This window comes from Natator depressus, chromosome 5, assembly GCF_965152275.1.
Source record: "Natator depressus isolate rNatDep1 chromosome 5, rNatDep2.hap1, whole genome shotgun sequence".
NCBI lineage: Eukaryota > Metazoa > Chordata > Testudines > Cheloniidae > Natator > Natator depressus.
Window position 1 is genome coordinate 12,584,328 of NC_134238.1, and position 18,038 is coordinate 12,602,365.

At 44.7% G+C, this 18,038-nt stretch overlaps 1 protein-coding gene across 2 annotated transcripts in view; it reads left to right on the forward strand.

The window, feature by feature from the left end:
- Positions 1-5,362: 5,362 nt before the first annotated feature.
- The window catches only part of ARK2N (arkadia (RNF111) N-terminal like PKA signaling regulator 2N), a 74,309-nt gene continuing 61,633 nt past the window's right edge, over positions 5,363-18,038 (forward strand). The window contains exon 1 of one of the 2 annotated variants that reach the window (XM_074952313.1): positions 5,363-5,520. The gene's annotated coding sequence lies outside the window, so the exon portion shown is untranslated. The remainder of the gene's footprint in view (positions 5,521-18,038) is intronic. The other variant, XM_074952312.1, reaches the window with a different exon arrangement.

Below are 18,038 nucleotides of genomic sequence, written 5' to 3' on the forward strand. Positions count from 1 at the left end.
ACAGGATATTTGAAGTCAGTGATCTGGTTTTCCAGGCTTTGCACCTTGTGTTGGATTCTGGCCTTGGCTTTACTTGACTACACCAGTTCCATGAGGGTGTCGTAAACCTCAGACATTCGGTATTTCACTGGCCTTTCGCTGTCGATGCAGCTCTCCCAGCAAGTGTCACTCGTGTCTTCAGAGTCAGATTTGTAGCATTGTCCATGACCTACAGGATTTTCCACCTGATAGTTGATGCTGAAAATGGGATGTATATCCCTTGCAGTACTTTGAAGAGAGATATTGAATCTAAAGAAGACACTGCATCTGACACAACCAGGTTGAGGGAATGACAACCACAAGGCATGAAGAAAGCTTTTGAATTCAGCATAAGGATTCTTGCCAGGACACCACTGTTTCCTCCCTTCGTATTCATGCTGTTATTGTAGCCTTGGCTGCGGCAGTCGTGAAGCTTTATTTTATTCTCATTCAAAACGTTCATGAAGAGTTCTGTTAAGCCTTTTCCAGTAGAGTCATCCACTGACAGGAAACAGATTAAGTGTTCCTTTACTTGGATACAGCCATCCTTGTCATCAGCAATTCTTACTGTAAATGACATCTTTTCCATGTGACTAATGTTGGGAGTGCAGTCCATTATTATGGCACAGAAATTCACTTTTCCAAGCCGCATCAATATGTTATCAAGAACCTTCCTTGCCATAAGGTCAATCAATTTGTTTTGAATTTGTAACCCTTCTGCCAGGTGGAGCCGGCAGCAACCAGGGCGCGGTTCAATATCTAGGGGTTCCTTTTCAACAATACAACACAGAACTGGCTCAAGCCCGCACCCAGTAACCTGGGAAAATTACACACCACCCCTGGGCGCCTCTGACAGGCAATACATTCCCACTTGCAAGCACAGAGTCTGAGTGTAGAAAAGAAACTTTTAATGAAAGGAGGGAACTCACCTGACATTAATTAGGGAAAACGCCACAAGCAGGATTCATAAACATAAACCTGTAAGCAGGATACCCACCCCAGACTGTGTGGGGCAATGTCTTCTGTCTCATGTTCTTGAGTTCTACAACCAAAACTTCCTTTACTGTGCCACACCTTCCCTTCTCCGCCACCCCCGCTTCCTCACCGTACCCTACTCACAGTGGTTGACCTTGGTCAGTGAGGACCGAGGGTTCAGAGGTGCATCTGTGTGAGTTCACCTCACACCTGGGGAAGAAGGTGGATTGCTCCACCACCTGAGTGCTTGCTTTGGCTGGCTGCCTCGCCAGCCACTGTTCCTCACTGCTTGGCTGCCTGGCCATTCTGCCAGCCGCTATTCCTAGCTGCCTCTCGCTGGCTGCTCCCAATGACAAGCCACCTCCCGCCAGCTGACTGCTCGCCTTCTGCTGCCACCTGCCTCTCTGCTGTGACCTCTGCAGGTCAGTCTCTTAGTGACTGTCAGCTCTTAGGTTTCAGAGTAGCAGCCGCGTTAGCCTGTATCCACAAAAAGAAAAGGAGGACTTGTGGCACCTTAGAGACTAACAAATTTATTTGAGCATAAGCTTTCATGAGCTTTCGTGTAGAGCTTTCTTTTTGTCAGCTCTTAGTGATTTTTAGCTCTTAACAGGCTGGGCAGAAACACTGTCCCTGCACAAGTGATTTCAGCTCTTATTGAGCACTTAAAATAACAAAAGGTTCCTAATGGAGCCTATTTAGTTTATCTTTGAAAAGTGGGGAGGAACAGGTTAAACCAGACCGTCGACCCTTAGGGAGAGTCCACACCTCCTAGCTGGGAAACATGTCTCCTCCCCACCCCTGTTACTTTCATTGGGGTCTGGCGTTCGAGCCCCTGGCTTAACGAGGTCCTTTCAGCTGAGGGTGACCTCCTTATTTGGGACAGGGGAGCAAAACTGTGCTTAACCTTTACTCATACAATAAAGACAATAACATTAATAGAATCATAGGACTGGAAGGGACCTTGAGAGGTCATCTAATCCAGTCCCCTGCACTCATGGCATTACTAAGTATTATCTAGACCATCCCTGACAGGTGTTTGTCTGACTTGCTCTTAAAAATCTCCAATGATGGAGACTCCACAACCTCCCTAGGCAATGTATTCCAGTGCTTAACCACCCTGACAGTTAGGAAGTTTTTCCTAATGCCCAGCTTAAACCTCCCGTGCTGCAATTTAAGCCCATTGCATCTTGTCCTATCCTCAGAGGTTAAGAGGAACAATTTTTCTTCCTCCTCCTTGTAACAACCTTTTACATACTTGAAAACAGTTATCATGTCCCCTCACATTCTTCTCTTTTCCAGACTAAACAAACCCAATTTTTTCAATCTTCCCTCATAGGTCATGTTTTCTAGACCTTTAATCATTTTTGTCACTTTTCTCTGGACTCTCTCCAATTTGTCCACATTGTCCTTCCTGAAATATGGCACCCAGAACTGGACACAATACTCCAGATGAAGCCTAATTAGCACAGAGTAGAGCAAAAGAATTACTTCTTGTGTCTTGCTTATAACACTTCTGCTAATACATCCCAGAATGATGTTTGCTTTTTTGGCAACAGTGTTACGCTGTGGACTCATATTTAGCTTGTGGTCCACTAGGACCTCCAGATCTCTCTTTGCAGTACTCCTTCCTAGGCAGTCATTTTCCATTTTGTATGTGTGCAATTGATTGTTCCTTCCTAAGTGGAGTGCTTTGCATTTGTCCTTATTGAATTTCATCCTATTTACTTCGGACCATTTCTCCAGTTTGTCCAAGTCTCTCCTCTTCCCCAACTAGCTGTCAGGGAAGAACTCATTCAGACCCTGCTTACAAATTGTTTTGCTGTAGTAATGGTCGATAGCTTCTTTACGAACTACTCAATGTAGGTGCTCGCGCATGACATTGTCATATTTCCCAAGGAGCGCTACTAAACCGAGGAAATTACCATTATGTTCCATGAACAACTTATCCAAACCCCAGAAAGGCAAATTATTCTTTGCAGGGAAGAGGGTAATTGAGATCAGAGGCTTGAGCACGTTCCTTCAAAGCTGGGTTTCTACATTATTAATGCGCTGGTTTTCTGGATCTATGCATTTATTCAGCTTGAACCTGGACTGGAACTCCATCCATTTGGAGTAGGCCATAAAATGGCCAGACGCCTTTTCATGTTGCTTCAAAGCATCAGCTAAGTTATGCCAGTAATTGTACCCCGAAAGCACAAGCAATCATTTGGCATTCTTGTCAAATATTTTGCAATAAAAACAGAACATGTTGTCTATTGATTCTGAGTAAACTAGTTAATGCGGATTCAGTTTCTTAGCATTCTTGAGCACTCTTTCACAGTGTGACTTTGAGAAGTGTCGCTTCTGCTCATTTACTGGAAACATCATATCCTTGAATTTGCCCAGCCCATTCAAAATTTTATGATCAGTATCGGCAGAGTTTAGGATGGCTGGCCATAAAGCAGGATCTGATGTATCGATTTGTGGGGTGCAATTTTTGTCACTGCTGTTTCTGTCATCATGCAAGGCTGATTCTTCTCTATTGTTTCTCTCCTTTTCATGTAAACCAGATTTTTCTTTATCATCACTCTCCTTTACATCGCCAGGAAAACTGGATGATTCTTCATCACTTTCCTCACATTTCTATTCCTTATCAGGTAAATCTGCTAATTCCTTAGTAATAAGACTTCCATAATTTACACTTTGCTCCTCAATTTCTTCTGCACTGGGACGATCACTATTGCCTAAAGCAGGGGTGGCCAGCCTGCGGCTCCAGAGCTGCAAGGCTCCTCAGAAGTTAATAGGTGGCTCCTTGCATATGTGCTGACTCCAGGGCTGGAGCTACACATGCTAACTTTCCACTGCTCAACCCCAGGCCCTGACCCCACTCCACCCATTCCCCCAAGGCCCTCACACCTTCCCCTGAGCCTGCTGCGCCCTTGCTCCTCCTGCTCCATCCCAGAGCCTCCTGTACACTGCGAAACAGCTGATCACGGTGGGCAGGAGGCACGGGGAGGGAGGGAGAGGTGCTGATCGGCAGGGGTGCCAGCGGGCAGGAGGTGCTGGGACTGGCGGGGTGGGTGTGGGGTCTGCTCATGTATTACTGTGGCTCTTTGGCAATGTACATTGGTAAATTCTGGCTCCTTCTCAGGCTGGCCAACCCGGCCTAAAGCCCAGTCTGTGTTGTTCTGTTTCAGATATTTTCCCATCAAATTTGCCCCTTGCTTCAAATGAGATTGCAGCCGAACTTTTTGCTTCCTATACTGAGCACCTGAAAGCTTCTTTGGGGGCATCTTTTGTTCTCCCTAATACTGTCTGTTTTTCCCCATAGAAAATAAAAGTCTATATTCCGCAGTCTTAGAAAGTCATCAAACATTATGTGTTAAGCATGGCAAAAGGAGTAACAGTATTTCTTTTATATTGTTGCTTAGATAGGGGTTCAATAGATATTTCTGGTGTCTCGTTAAATAGTCCTATATTAGTCAGTATTTACTCTCTTCAAGTCTTAAACCCCAACGTACTTTCACAATTACACAATATTGCAGCTGGGGTCTCACTTCACTCCGTATCTCACTGACTGACTGGCAGGACACTGCCCCTTACACACCCACCAGGGTCTGGCTGACAAGAGTCGAGGCGGTTCAAAGAAAATGTCGTTCTCAAAAAATCTGGAAGGCTGCACGAGATTCTGCAAAGGTCCAGAACGTTCCGCAGCTGGAACACCTGAAACATTTTACTTCAAACATTCTATTTTCCCTTGTGTCGCTAACAACACAGACGGCACCTTGAGCCTGGCGCTTCCCGAGCCTGGCGGCCCTGGACACCCCACTGAGGATGGGGCTGCAGTGTTAACTGGTTTGTGGCTAAGCCACCTCTCTTTCAGCCCCATCCATCATGGGCTTGCCAGGCCTGCCCTGCCTTGCCAGAGGGTGATACCACAAGCCCTTCCCATGGGGCCCCAGAGGGAGCTGGCAGGTGAGGCTCCGGGTCTCTCCCAGGGGGCTCGAGGGGGGAAGAGAAGCGGGACTGGGAAGAGGCTCTGGGTCCGATCCCTCTGGACAGGACCCTAGGTAGGAGGCTCTGGATTATCCCACCCCCGACTCCCCAGAGGAGCGGGGTCTCCCTGGTTCCTTTCCCCATGGGGCCCTGGAAGGAAGGGTTCCGGCTGCTCCCCCATCCCCATGGGGCCCTGGCGGGGGGGCTCGGCCGGCTCCCACTCTCCGGGGGCCTGGCTGAAGGCGGTTCCCGTTCCTGCGCGGCAGGGGGAGGCGCGGCGGGGGCGGGCCGCCAGGTGGCGCTGCAGGGGCCAGCGGCGGGGTCGCTCTGTGCGCGGTACGGCGCTCGGCGGCAGCCCGGTCCCGGCCGCCGGAAGTGACGCCGCGAGCGGAGCCGAGCGGCCTCCGGTGACATTTTCTCTCAGTGGCGCTCAGGGCGGGGAGTGGGGTGGGCAGGCGGCGACGACCCGGCCTCGACCCCCCATGTCCGAGCTGCTCCCCCGCGAGGGGGAGGCGAGGAGGAGCCGCAGTGGCAGTGGCAGTGGCGGCACTGGTGAGCGACGCGCGTTCAGCCGCTGGGGGCTCGGGCCCCGCTCCAGAGCCAGTCTCGGGGGACCCGCCCGCGCGGCCTGCGCTCTCGGAGGAGCCGGCCTCGCTGCCCCCCCCCCCCCCCCGCTCCTCGCCTCAGGCCGGGCTGGGCGGAAGAGGCCCGTACACCCGCCCCCAGCGCGCCGGGACTGGCAGGAGGGGCGGTCTCGGGTAGAATCCGCGTCTCCCCCTCTCCGGGCCGGGGAGGAAGCCCGTGAGCTGGGGCCGGGCCCGGGTCCCGGCGCGCTGCACCGGGCTGGGCCCCGAAGGGATGCCAGGAGGGGCCTGGGCTCTGAGAGTGCGCAGCGCGGGCTCAGTGCGCGGGCGGGAGGGGCCCGGCTGAGGGGCCCTGCTCTGGTGCCAAGGCGCCGGGTGAATTCTGCGTGGGGGTGGGATTCAGGGGTGGTTCTAGCACCCCAGTGCCCGTGTGAATGCCGGGCCCCCTGGCGGGAGGTCACATCCGCACCCTTGAGCTCCGGGTAATGCAGTTCAGCGCACCAGGGGGTGACTCTTGAAGAACTTTATAGCTTCTGGGGGCGGCTTTTCAGGAGCCCTTAGATGTATTTCTCCCCCCCCCCCCCCGCCCATTTTACCACATGGCGGGAAGTGTGGGAGTGCAGCACCTCACTTCTGATTTCAAGAGAAGCCCAGTAGAGACCTTTAGTGTGTCTGGATTTGTTCCAGTCAAGGATGTGGAGTGCCGTTTGAAGTGGGGGCCAATAGAATTTGCTTCTCTGCCTGACCTTTCTCTTTCTCTTAGGCACCCCACCCACCCAGCAGCCTGGTCCTCTGGCCCATGAGTCCCTACACCCATCCCCTCCAAATTTGAACCAGTGATGCTGCAGTCTGGCATGTGAGGTTGCAGCATCACTCAGGTTTGACCCAGTTGCCCTTCCATCATGATGGAGGGGAAACTGGGCCAAATTGGAGTGGGTGGCATTGTGACCCCGGTGCAAACTTGAGTGCTGCCGCAACCCCGTGTGCCAGGTGGGAATGCCATTGACTCAGATTTGGTTCAGCTGCCCCTCCGTCATGACAGAGGAGTGTCCTGAGTGGCGTTGCAACCTGGAGTGTGGGGTCAAAGCACCCTCAGGTTTGGCCCAGTCAAAAAGTGGTCACGTGCCTCTTCTCCCCCCCCCCCCCCCCCACCACTCCAGCTCTGCTGCCTGTCATTCTAGTTATAAACTCTTATGCTCATCCCGTCTGCCTTTAGGGCTCTTACTTACCATGTTTTTTTTTTTTTTAATTAATATTATTGAGGACAGAAAGAATACATAGGGGTAACTGAAATAATAGTTCCTGGTGTTCAGGTTTACTAGGTTAGTGCCAGTGAGCATTGATGTGATATTTTGTGTTCATTCATGTCCTGACTTAAAAGCTCAACTCTCAAGTTTTCCAGTTGCCTTTATAGCCCCATAATCTGTTGTAATTTGATTACTCTAGCTCACTGAATCTGTCTTGACAATGCTGGGAAGCAAATTTTTGGTTTCTTAACTTAAATAGTTCTAGAAAGAAATTTACATAATCTAATACCATAATATGTTTTGTTTGAAAAGTCCCTGGAAACAAATGCATGCCTAATTTATGTAATAAGTAATAGACCTGTCTAAATTTATGCAAAAGTTCCAATTCAAGAGTTTATGATGAGTTCAAATTGTGCTTTCCTTACTTAGGCAAATCTCCCATTGACTTTAATAGGAGTTTCTACTGAGTGACAGTAGGACTTGTCTCCGAAGCTTTAAGTATAAAGACCTTTTAAAAATACTGTAAATAAAGCTTCACTGTCTTGCTTGGTTTGAGAGAGACACTATGGCCATAAGTGCACACTACTACGTATGCCAGCAATTTATGTCAGTCAGGGGTGTGAAAAATAGCACCCCGAGCGACATAAATTATGCTGGCATAAGTGGTGGTGTGCGCTTCTCCTGCTGACATAGCTACTGCCGCTTGTTGGGGGTGGTTTAATTATGTTGACAGGAGAGCTCTCTCCCCTTGGCATAGAGTGGCTGTATGAGAGATCTTACAGTGGTGCAGCTGCATTGGAACAGCTGTGCCGCTGTAGCCCTCTAGTGTAGACATAGCATAAGCTGTTGAATATATTTCAGATGACATTTTCTAATGTTTGAGCTTTTCTTTTTGGTCCTACTCATTGTTATAAATTCTGGCATTTTTGGACAGACTTTTCCAAAGTTGTCTTCACTCTTATTCAGAATATTGAAGAATCTATTCTTAAATCTATCTGATCCTATGTAACTTAAATACACTTCTGAAATGTTTTTAATCTTTAAATAAATCAGCCAAATTGTTTGTGCTCTGAGAAGTTTACACATTTGCCTTTGTAGTCTTTTTGGGAAGTCATAACTCAAACAGCGTAGTTATAAAGTTTCAAACTTTTGATGATAGCTAGTGTTAATATATAAGTAACACACAGTTTCTGACTTTGTTTCAAAGACTGTTAGAACTCCTGTGTAGAAATGCTAGTGTCAAATGTTTTACTGGAATCAGTGAATCTTGGCTATTAAAGTCAACCAAACATAAATCTTTGCTGAAATACGTAACAGTGTTTCTTTAAATATATCAAATTTCTGTTATCTTCTGAAAACAGTTTATTTAGCTTTAACCATTCTTCTGCAGTACTTGCAACCCAAATAATACTGTTATGCTATTTAGACTGATTATAACAAGTGAAGTGCTAGTCTATTTTTCTTGTCCAGGCTAGTGAAATTCAAAATATAAACCGTATAAAAGGTGAAGAGTGAACAAGACTTTTTCAGTTTAGTTTTTCTTGGTCTTTAGTAAGAGCTCTAAAACCTGACAGTTTCTTATTTAAATCTTTTTGTCTTTACAAAACGGAATATTTGGCCTCAACTATCTGACAGCATCCCTTTAACCATTTTAGATAAAAGTGGTGCGGTGGGAAATGAATACGGTATCATCCTTCAGAGCAGTGGTTCTCAACCTATTTACTATTGTTATGCCGCCCATGAGGTGTTATGTGGGCCGCAGCCAATACTACCTGTATGGTCCTGAGGATGGCACCTGGGCAGCAGCTGTGTGCTGATTGGGCTGCAAGTGGGCCGTGGGTTGAGAATCACTGCTTCAGAGGCAGGTTTCAGAGTAGCAGCCGTGTTAGTCTGTATCTGCAAAAAGAAAAGGAGGACTTGTGGCACCTTCTAGACTAACAAATTTATTTGAGCATAAGCTTTTGTGAGCTACAGCTCACTTCATCGGATGCATTCAGTGGAAAATACAGTGGGGAGATTTATGTACATAGAGAACATGAAACAATGGATGTTATCATACCATATTCAGAGGCAGTTCTATTGTGGTGTTTGCCACACCTAGCCCTAATGTTAGGTGTAATTGTTTTTCCTGTGATTAAGTGCTGAGAGCTGTGTCTGGGGAAAATGCAACTTTCTCTCCTTTTCCAGGGCAACTGTTCTCTTAGGCCTCCTTGCAAATCTAGAATTCATTTTACAAGCTTGAAATAAAGTTTTGGGTGGCACAGGATTTTCTGTGATTTGGGTATAGCAAGCGCACAACCTTTTTTTTTTTTCTACATGAAGTTTAGATCCATGTATAAGTAAATCGGTATCACCCAATCAGTGAGATGAAATGTGGTGCAATCAACACAGCAACCATTCCTAAGACTCTAATGACATGCTTGATCAACATGTGAGTGCTGTACTCTTGAGCAGTTTATCTGCTTGGTTAATGATCTGGAAGAGTCAGGTGTTTACAAAAGAAACTGATCCAGAGAAGGGTTTTATTACTTGGAGACTTGAATGGCTGGTAAAATATCAGATAATAATGCCAGTGTACCTATAATACCAGTGTTTTGTTAAGTGAATAATGAGGGGGTGAGGGGCAGAAAGGATGCTGGAAAATGGTTGCTGAATATAGTAGCTGCATATGAACAGAAGGATTAAGATAACAGTTCAGATTCATTTTTATCTATCTCTATTTCTATCTCTATGTATATAAAACACACTTGTATTTTTTTAATTATAAGTGCCAGCTATCCCTATCTGCTTTTCAAACTAATCATTAGTTGGCTGACTTCTTATAGGCATTTCAGCAGAAATGTCTCGAGTAGAGATTCGAAAGAGGAAAAGATAGTGACCTTGTGTTTACTTGTATTGTGGTAGTACCTGGTCTCATGCTAAAATAGGCATTGTAAAAACTGCAACAAAAAGACTACATGCTCTGAAGAGCTTACAGTCTATAAGATAACAAACAAATGGTACAACAAACAGATGATGAAGGAAATGCAAAGCAACAGCCAGGCAACTAAGAATAGCATGATAGTTAGTGGTCACAGCACATGCCATGTAAATCCTCCTGAATTGTAAAAGAAGACATGGAAGCACCTGTGGGAAGCTGACAGACTGGTAGATAAGGCTACCATGAACAATGCAGAGGACATGGGGGTTAATGAAGTAAGGCTGGACGAACAAAGAGTAGAAACAGAATTGTGAATGGCCTTGAAGATTAAGTAGGAAGGAAGGAAGGATACAGTGGAGAGATCCAAAAAAGGGTATGGTTTAGTCAAAGCAGCAAGTAACATATCTGCTGTCAACTTTGCCTGTTGCTCTGATCACATCTCTCCTCTTTGAATCCCTTCACTGTCTTCCCAATTATACTGCATCAAGTTCAAGCTTTCTCTGTTTGTTTTTAAAGATCTTCATGGCTCTGTGTCCTTACTTGCCCATTTCCTTTTGTCTTATTGTGACCACTCCCATATCCTTTGCTCCACCGACAATGCAAATTTCATCACAAAGCATCTGTGTCCCTTGAACCCTGTAGTTTCCGCAGATCTTACAGTATAAAGGAGTGGCTGCAGGTTGTATTTGCTTAAAGAAGGTGGTTAGAACTCCGTTGGCTGTGTTTATTTCCACCCCCCCCCCAGTTCCCCCCCGTCTACACTGCTAACTGAAGGTTTTTGAAAAATTCTTGTAGATTTTAAAGGAACACAATGAACTTTTATCTCTCTGAACACTTTATTACCTACAGTTACTAGTAACCTCTAATGTTCCTAAAAAAAGGTCACAGGAAAAGTGTCTGTATTTTAATATACTCTTCATTTGACTGCACTGAGTCTGTAACGTAATAATATTAAAATGTGACCTAAAACTGCAGACACTGGTAGGGGACTGCTGAGCAAGTGTAGTAAGTCTTTTATCTCCGTTAAAACTGACTAGACTTGAAGCTAACGGTGTTCATATTGCAAAACGTGTATCCACACTCAACCCAGAGGGCCTTCAGTTTTGCGTTTAACTTTTAGCTGTATTGAAAGCCCTAGGAGTTGCTGAGCTACCACAGTACTAGTGCCTGCTCCAATGAAATAGTATTATCTCCCTTAGTCTATTTATAGTGATGATGATTTCCATGGTGGACTGACAAACCAAGCTGTTCAGTTCTCACTAATATATGTGTGTCATTAATCACACGATCTTAAAAGCAAGTCAGTAAAATTAGTATTTTCTTCCCTTAGTTAATTGTACTGTTATAATTGAGAGGAGTATAGGGGTTCGTATAAAAATCCATAACAAAAAATACTTGGTGTGTAGCATTAGATAATCTTCAGTATTGGTAACACCTTCATCATAGAGAATTATTATCCCTATGTTAGATAAGAAACTGAGCTAGAGAGGTTGCAACTGAACTGGTGGCATAGATGAAGTCCAGGCCAGTGTTATAGCCAGGATTAAAACTAAATAGTTCCTTGCTCTCAGCCCGGTGTTCTCTTAGAATATGTTCCCCTGTTCACACGCATCTGTAATACATTTTTCATTGATAGCTGAAGAGGCCAACACAATTGTATTATAGTTACCTTATTTCGCTACATCTTAGATTTTTGACACTTGTATAGTAATTTTACTCATTCAAGATTAAAAACTAGGTTAGTGAGTTAGTGAGATGTTGCTCTTAGTCAATTACAGATGGGTTGCCTGAGGCACAGGAAGGTCAAGTAATACGCCCATGGGCATGCAGTGGGTTGAGTTCAGATCCAGGGTGATCCAGCATCCTCTGTTTTCTCTGAATTTAACTGTGTAGCTGCCTTTCAAACAGAATATGCATAACTCACTTAGCATAATATATTTACTTTCACAGATATACTATGCCTCTCTTGATGCTCAATCTTTGTGGAGAAATCTTAAATTGTTATGATGTTTACATCAGGCTACTTTTAATCACAAATAACAGGTATTTATTTAAGGCTAGATGTAGGTATCAGTGTGTGTATTTAAGATACTTTCAAATTTACATTTGCACCACTTTAATTTCAAGAGGTTACTGAAATTATGGCTTTGGGTATTTATGGTGAAATTCTCCTTTTCTAATAGTATCCTATAGACATTGTTTCTCTGTACCTTCTTAAACTTTCCAGAAAGGTGGACATGCATAACCTGATCACATATGGCAAATTTAACTCCTATCCCAGCCTGCTCCATCAGTGTTTATCAGATGGCCTTGTGTTTTAGTCATTGATAAAACTGCACAAGGCTTCCTTTCACAGAAGCTGGCATTACTGTTTCCATTTTGGGTAAACTGAGGTGAAGCAGTTAAGTGACTTGCCCAAGTTTACAAAGCGAGTGGCAGAGCTGGAAATATGCCCAAGGAGGCCTGACTCAATCTACTCTAAATGATAGATTACAATTGCTATTGCACTCTTTTTCTAAGTTAGATAATTGTCTGTTTTGCTTAAGCAATTATTCCAATATTTAAATGTACCCTATATTAGTTTGTCATAATGCTGATATCCATCTCTGGTAATGCTGGGGAGTCAGGCTGACATTCGTTAGCAGGAAAACAGTTTAAGACTACTAGACTTCTCAGTTTTATCTTGGCTTTCTAATCAGTTGTCAGCTTCCAGTCCACCCACTTCACTCTGCCAGTTCTGTCTTTTCTGAGAATGCTTTCCCAGGGAATTCAAGATGACTGTATAGCAAGAACTGGCACAGCCTCTTAGGGAAAGAGGTGGTGAGTACAGGAGGGGGATTGGAGACTGACTCCTGATTGTGTATGCTTGTCACTGTGGCTGAAGTTAAAATATTTTAAGTGAGCTCACTTACAGTAATATTTTCTATAAACTGTGTGGAATCTCCCACAGAAAAAATACAGGGCTTCAAAGCAGTTTGATTCAAACTTTCTACTTTATGCAGAATTTCTCTTCTTCCTCTTTAGATGATCACTGATAAGGACTGTTAACATTGGGCATTGGTACAGGGCAATAATTTAAAAAACCCTAATACTACAAGTTCAGTACAAACAATATGCAAGTTGACTTTCAGTATAAGGCATTTTGGATAAACTTGTAACCTAAAGAGATGGTATGAGTCGCCTGTTGAATATATAATGCCATTGCTGTTAGATGGACTAGATCTAATAGGTTGCCTCCGTTACCACTTGTAGCCAGTCAGTACCTTTGACAAGAGTAGAGGCATTCAGCAAAATAGGTGCGAACAGAAGACTTTTCTTTGTCTTTAGTGAAGCAGAAACTGACCTTTGGGGGGAAAAAACGTGCTATGACTGACTTTAACATTTGATAAATGAGAAGTATTTAATATCTAAATTTAAAATATTTGAGAGGAGAGTGAGGTCAAGCACACTGCAGGCTAGTCTGAGGACGCTGACGGTGCCTGTAGCAAACCCTGTCTCCAGGCTGTCAAAGTAGAACCTTTCACTAGCACTAGTTCACTTTAATTAAGAGAAAAAGTAGAGGAAGTATTGTAGTTGTTTATTCTCTTCTAAATATTAAAACCTTGGGGGTTAATGATAAAAGCACAGTGTAGCGATGTGTGTTAATTTCACTGAATGAGGCTGCAGCAATATTTTCATGCTAAACTCTGTAGCAGAGCTTGCAGGTACAGCTAGCAAGAAAGTTGGCACGATTATAGTTGGCTGTTGCTCCCTGTGGCAGACTGACAATATTCTGTATTATCCTGAATAAACTTTATGGAATTAAGGTAAAATTTATTGAATTAGGGTTAATATCTCTGAGCTGCATTGTATGAAAAATGCAATCATATATGTGTTGTGGCATTGTATATACCTTCCGTAGTCGGGGATGTTAATATACTTTCTCCTATCAACCTTTTGAAGCCACCCCTCTGGAGAGGTCTGCATATACTAGTTCAAACTGGATTCTCCAGGGCCCAGCGGGCAAAGAAAGGGTTTGTGGATAAATAAGCCTGGTTTTAAACTGGCTCAAGGCCTTCTTCCTCATCCAGCAAATGGACAGGACCCTGATCCATGGAGGGTCCCAATCCTTAGTGGAGGGTTGGAAGGGCTGGGTGCTTGTTCTGAGCTGAAGCTGTGATGAACTAGTAACTGCAAGAACTCCCCTTTGGTTGTGGGCAGGTGGAGAGGGGAAGGGTTTGAAGGACAGTTCCTATTAGAGCTTATTTTAGGGTTATTTTCATTTGAGTAGGTTCTTTCATTGTTCTCTGTGTGTTTTCTCTGTAATGCTTTTTACCTTAAGAGGCTTGCATGGGAAGTACTGTGTGGTGACTTATATCTGTAGCACCTGATAACCTTCTCTAAAGAGAAAGCAAGCAGGTGTCCTCAAACAACCTGTCTGAACTGGGAAATATACAGTGAAGTCAGGGAACTGTGCAGCCTGGAAGTAAGCTGGTCAGAAGGGAGAGGGATGCGGGTCTCAACCCAAGAGAGGTGGAAGCTGGAAGCCTGAGAAGAGTAGGTGCCCTGGCTGGATCACTGAGGAGCAACACAGGTGCAATTGAACTGTGAAACTCCCTGGCCACAGAATACCTGTAGTTTTCCAGGGTTTACAATACAGTTTGATTAGCAGCGTGTAAGCAGAACACCTGATGACAATATTTTTCAAGGCATAAGGAAATTGATGCTGTATAATGTGGCTGATACCCTATCTATATCCATGATTTCATCCAATAAAATGTACTATATTTTGAAAATTGACTTATAGCCTTAATTAAAAGGGGTGTGCAGTAGCCCTTTGAAGGCTGTGGGTTGAGCCTGGCTGGGTATCAATTCAGCATGGTGTGAGGGAATTCAGGAATGGTAGGTTGCTGCAAAACATGCTGGGATGGAGTGCCATGGAATTCTGGTTAGAGAGGAAGTTTTCACAACCCAATTTAAAAAAAAAATTCTAGGGTTCTGATACTATAGAGCCTATATAACTCAATTTTCAAAAATAATTTGAATTTAGAGTAGAGACTTAATTTTGTCACACATGATCAGAGAAGTTTTTTCTTCTGTTTTTCGCAATATGTGTAATAAATCTAATCTTTTTTGTCTATATACTTCTTTGCTGAAGTACGATACTTGGATAAGGGCATGTAATTAAGAGTGAGGGGATTTAAAAATACAAACTAGTGAATGTTGAATTCTTTTAACATTAGGGGTCTGCTATAGGAGTGGGTGGTGAGGTTCGGTGGCCTGCAATGTACAGGAGGTCAGACAAATCAGTGGTTTTCAAACTTTTTTTCTGGTGACCCAGTTGAAGAAAATTATTGATGCCTGTAACCCAACAAAGCGGGGGATGAGGGGTTTGGGGTGTGGCGGGGGCTCTGGGCTGGGGCAGGGCCTTGGGGTGTGGGAGGGGGTCAGGGCTCTGGCCTGGGGGTGCAGGCTCTGGGGTGGGACCGGGAATGAGGGATTTGGGCTGTAGGAGGGGGCTCCGGGTTTTGGGGGGGCTAAGGGCTGGGGCAGGGAGTTGGGATGTGGGAGGGGTCAGGGTTTTGGGCTGGGGGTGCAGGCTCTGGGGTGTGGCCAGGGATGATGAGTTTGGGGTGCGGATTTGGGGCGTGGGCTTATCTCTGGAGGTTCCCGGTCAGTGGCACAATGGGGGTCCTAAGGCAGGCTTCCCGCCTGTCCTGGCATCGCGGATTCCGCTGCGCCCCGGAAGTAGCTAGCAGCAGGTCTGGCTCCTAGGCGGAGGCATGCAAGCAGCTCTTTGCGGCTCTCGCCCGCAGGCACTGACCCCCACTGGTTCTTGGCCAATGGGAGTGCAGAGCTGGTGCTCACGGCAGGGGCAGTGTGTGGAGCCCCATGGCCCCCCCTGCCTAGGAGCTGGACCTGCTGCTGGCTGCTTCCGGGGCACAGCATGGTGTCGGAGCAGGTAGGGACTAGCCTTCCTTAGCTGGGCAGCACCGCCAACGGGACTTTTAACGACCTGGTCAATGATTCTGACCAGAGCCGCCATGACTGAGTGCCTTACATTTCGCAACCCAGTACTGGGTCGCAACCCACAGTTTGAAAACCACTGGAGTAGATGATCATGATGGTCCCTTCTGTCCTTAAAGTCTGAGTGAGAATATTTAAAGGGAATAGTGTTGTTCTCTAAACATGCTAGGTTTACCAGCTTCTCCACTCTTTTCCTACAGTGTGAGGGTGATATTACTATATTTCCCCTACTGCCAATTCAGTTTTGCCTTATTCTTCTTCAAAAACAAAAAATAATCAATGCAGGTACCAGAGTACTCAGGAGAATAATCCTATGCTAGTGACTAATAAATTTAAAGTGCCTCTTATTTAGAGTTACCAATAGTACCATTCAGTCCATGATGCTGTTATTACCAGCTGGAGGGGAGAGAGTGGGTTTGATCATGCATCCTAGGGCCTCCTTGAGCCAGAATAGTTGAAGAGCATATTGTCCATTTATGGAACCAAAGTGCGTGTAGTTGAAACGTAACAATCATCTGCTATCATTCAGCTTTAGTTCTAAAATTCCTCCTCTCCTGCCTTGTCCTCATAACTTATCATAATTTACTACTTATCTACATCAGCTGATGGGCAGAATATTATAATACAACTGGTGCTAAATATTCTTGGACTCCCATTAGCATCACAAGAAATTTTATGCAGTCATAAACAGAGCAACTGTGCTAGTGGTCAAAAGAATCTTCACTCCCACACCACCTGCAATATCTCAACCCAGACTGCAGTTGACAGCTTCAGACCGGAGTCCCTCTCATTGTTAAGAGCTCTCATGCCTCCTTTGTTGAAAGGATCAAAAAAATTATTTTGTTACAGTAGTTCTCAGGTTCTCAAGTCTGGTCAGTGTCCCATTGTTAAGAAATGTACAAACATGGAATAAAAGACAGTCCCTACCCTGAAAGGTTTATAGTCTAAACTGAGAATTTGAAGTAGTCTTTTATGTGACCCAGTTGTACAAATGGGAATTCTTAATCAGAAAGCTGTGATCTATATCAAATGGACCTGTTACCCCCGTGGTTGTTGGAGAGTAGCTGGGTCCTCTATTGACCAATATTATCAAAGTTTGTCATTGTGGGCAATCGCACTGATCACGCTAAATTGCACAGTAACCTAGATAGTTCTCGAGCCAACTAGCAACCCCACTTTTGTCCTCAAAATTATCAAGAAAGTGGTGCTGAGAATAGTCCAGCAGAAGCTGATCTCAATCAATGTTCTTAGACACTTTAGTCAGGTTTCAGATGAGGATATGGCACTGGTACCACCTGTACTCACTTTACAAATGGGTATATATATTCATCCTGCTGGGTTTATAAGAACATAAGAACGGCCATACTGGGTCAGACCAAAGGTCCATCTAGCCCAGTATCTGGTCTTCCGACAGTGGCGAGGTGCCCTGGAGGGAATGAACAGAACAGATAATCATCAAGTGATCCATTCCTTGTCGCCCATTCCCAGCTTCTGGCAAACAGAGGCTAGGGAACACCATCCCTGCCCATCCTGGCTAATAGCCATTGATGGACCTGTCCTCCATGAATTTATCTAGTTCTTTTTTGAACCCTGTTATAGTCTTGACCTTCACAACATCCCCTGGCAAGGAGTTCCACAGGTTGACTGTGTGTTGTGTGAAAAAACTACTTTTTGTTTGTTTTAAACCTGCTGCCTATGGATTTATATAGAGGCAATATGATATTTTCTGTCTTATTATCTATCCCTTTCTTAATGATTCCCAACGTTGTTTGCTTGTTTCACTGCCGCTGCACAATTGTGTACATGTTTTCAAAGACTTATCCCCACTGACTCCAAGATCTTTCTTGAGTGGTAACAGCTAATTTTAGACCCCATAATTTTATATCTATAGTTGGGATTATGTTTTCCAATTTACATTACTTTGCATTTATCAACATTGAATTTCATCTGCCATTTTGTTGCATAGTCATCCAGTTTTGAGAGATCCTTTTGTAGCTCTTTGCAGTTTGCCTGGGACTTCACTATCTTGAGTAGTTTTGTATCATCTTCAAATTTTGCCACCTCACTGTTTACCCCTTTTTCCAGATCATTTATGAATATTCTGATTCGTACTTGTCCCAGTACAGACCTCTGGAGGACACCCCTATTTACCTCTCTCCATTCTGAAAACTGACCATTTGGTCCTACCTTTTTATTTCCTATCTTTTAACCAGTTACCGATCAATGAGAGGATCTTCCCTCTTATCCCATGACTGCTTACTTTGCTTAAGAGCCTTTGGTGAGGGACCTTGTCAAAGGCTTTCTGAAAATCTA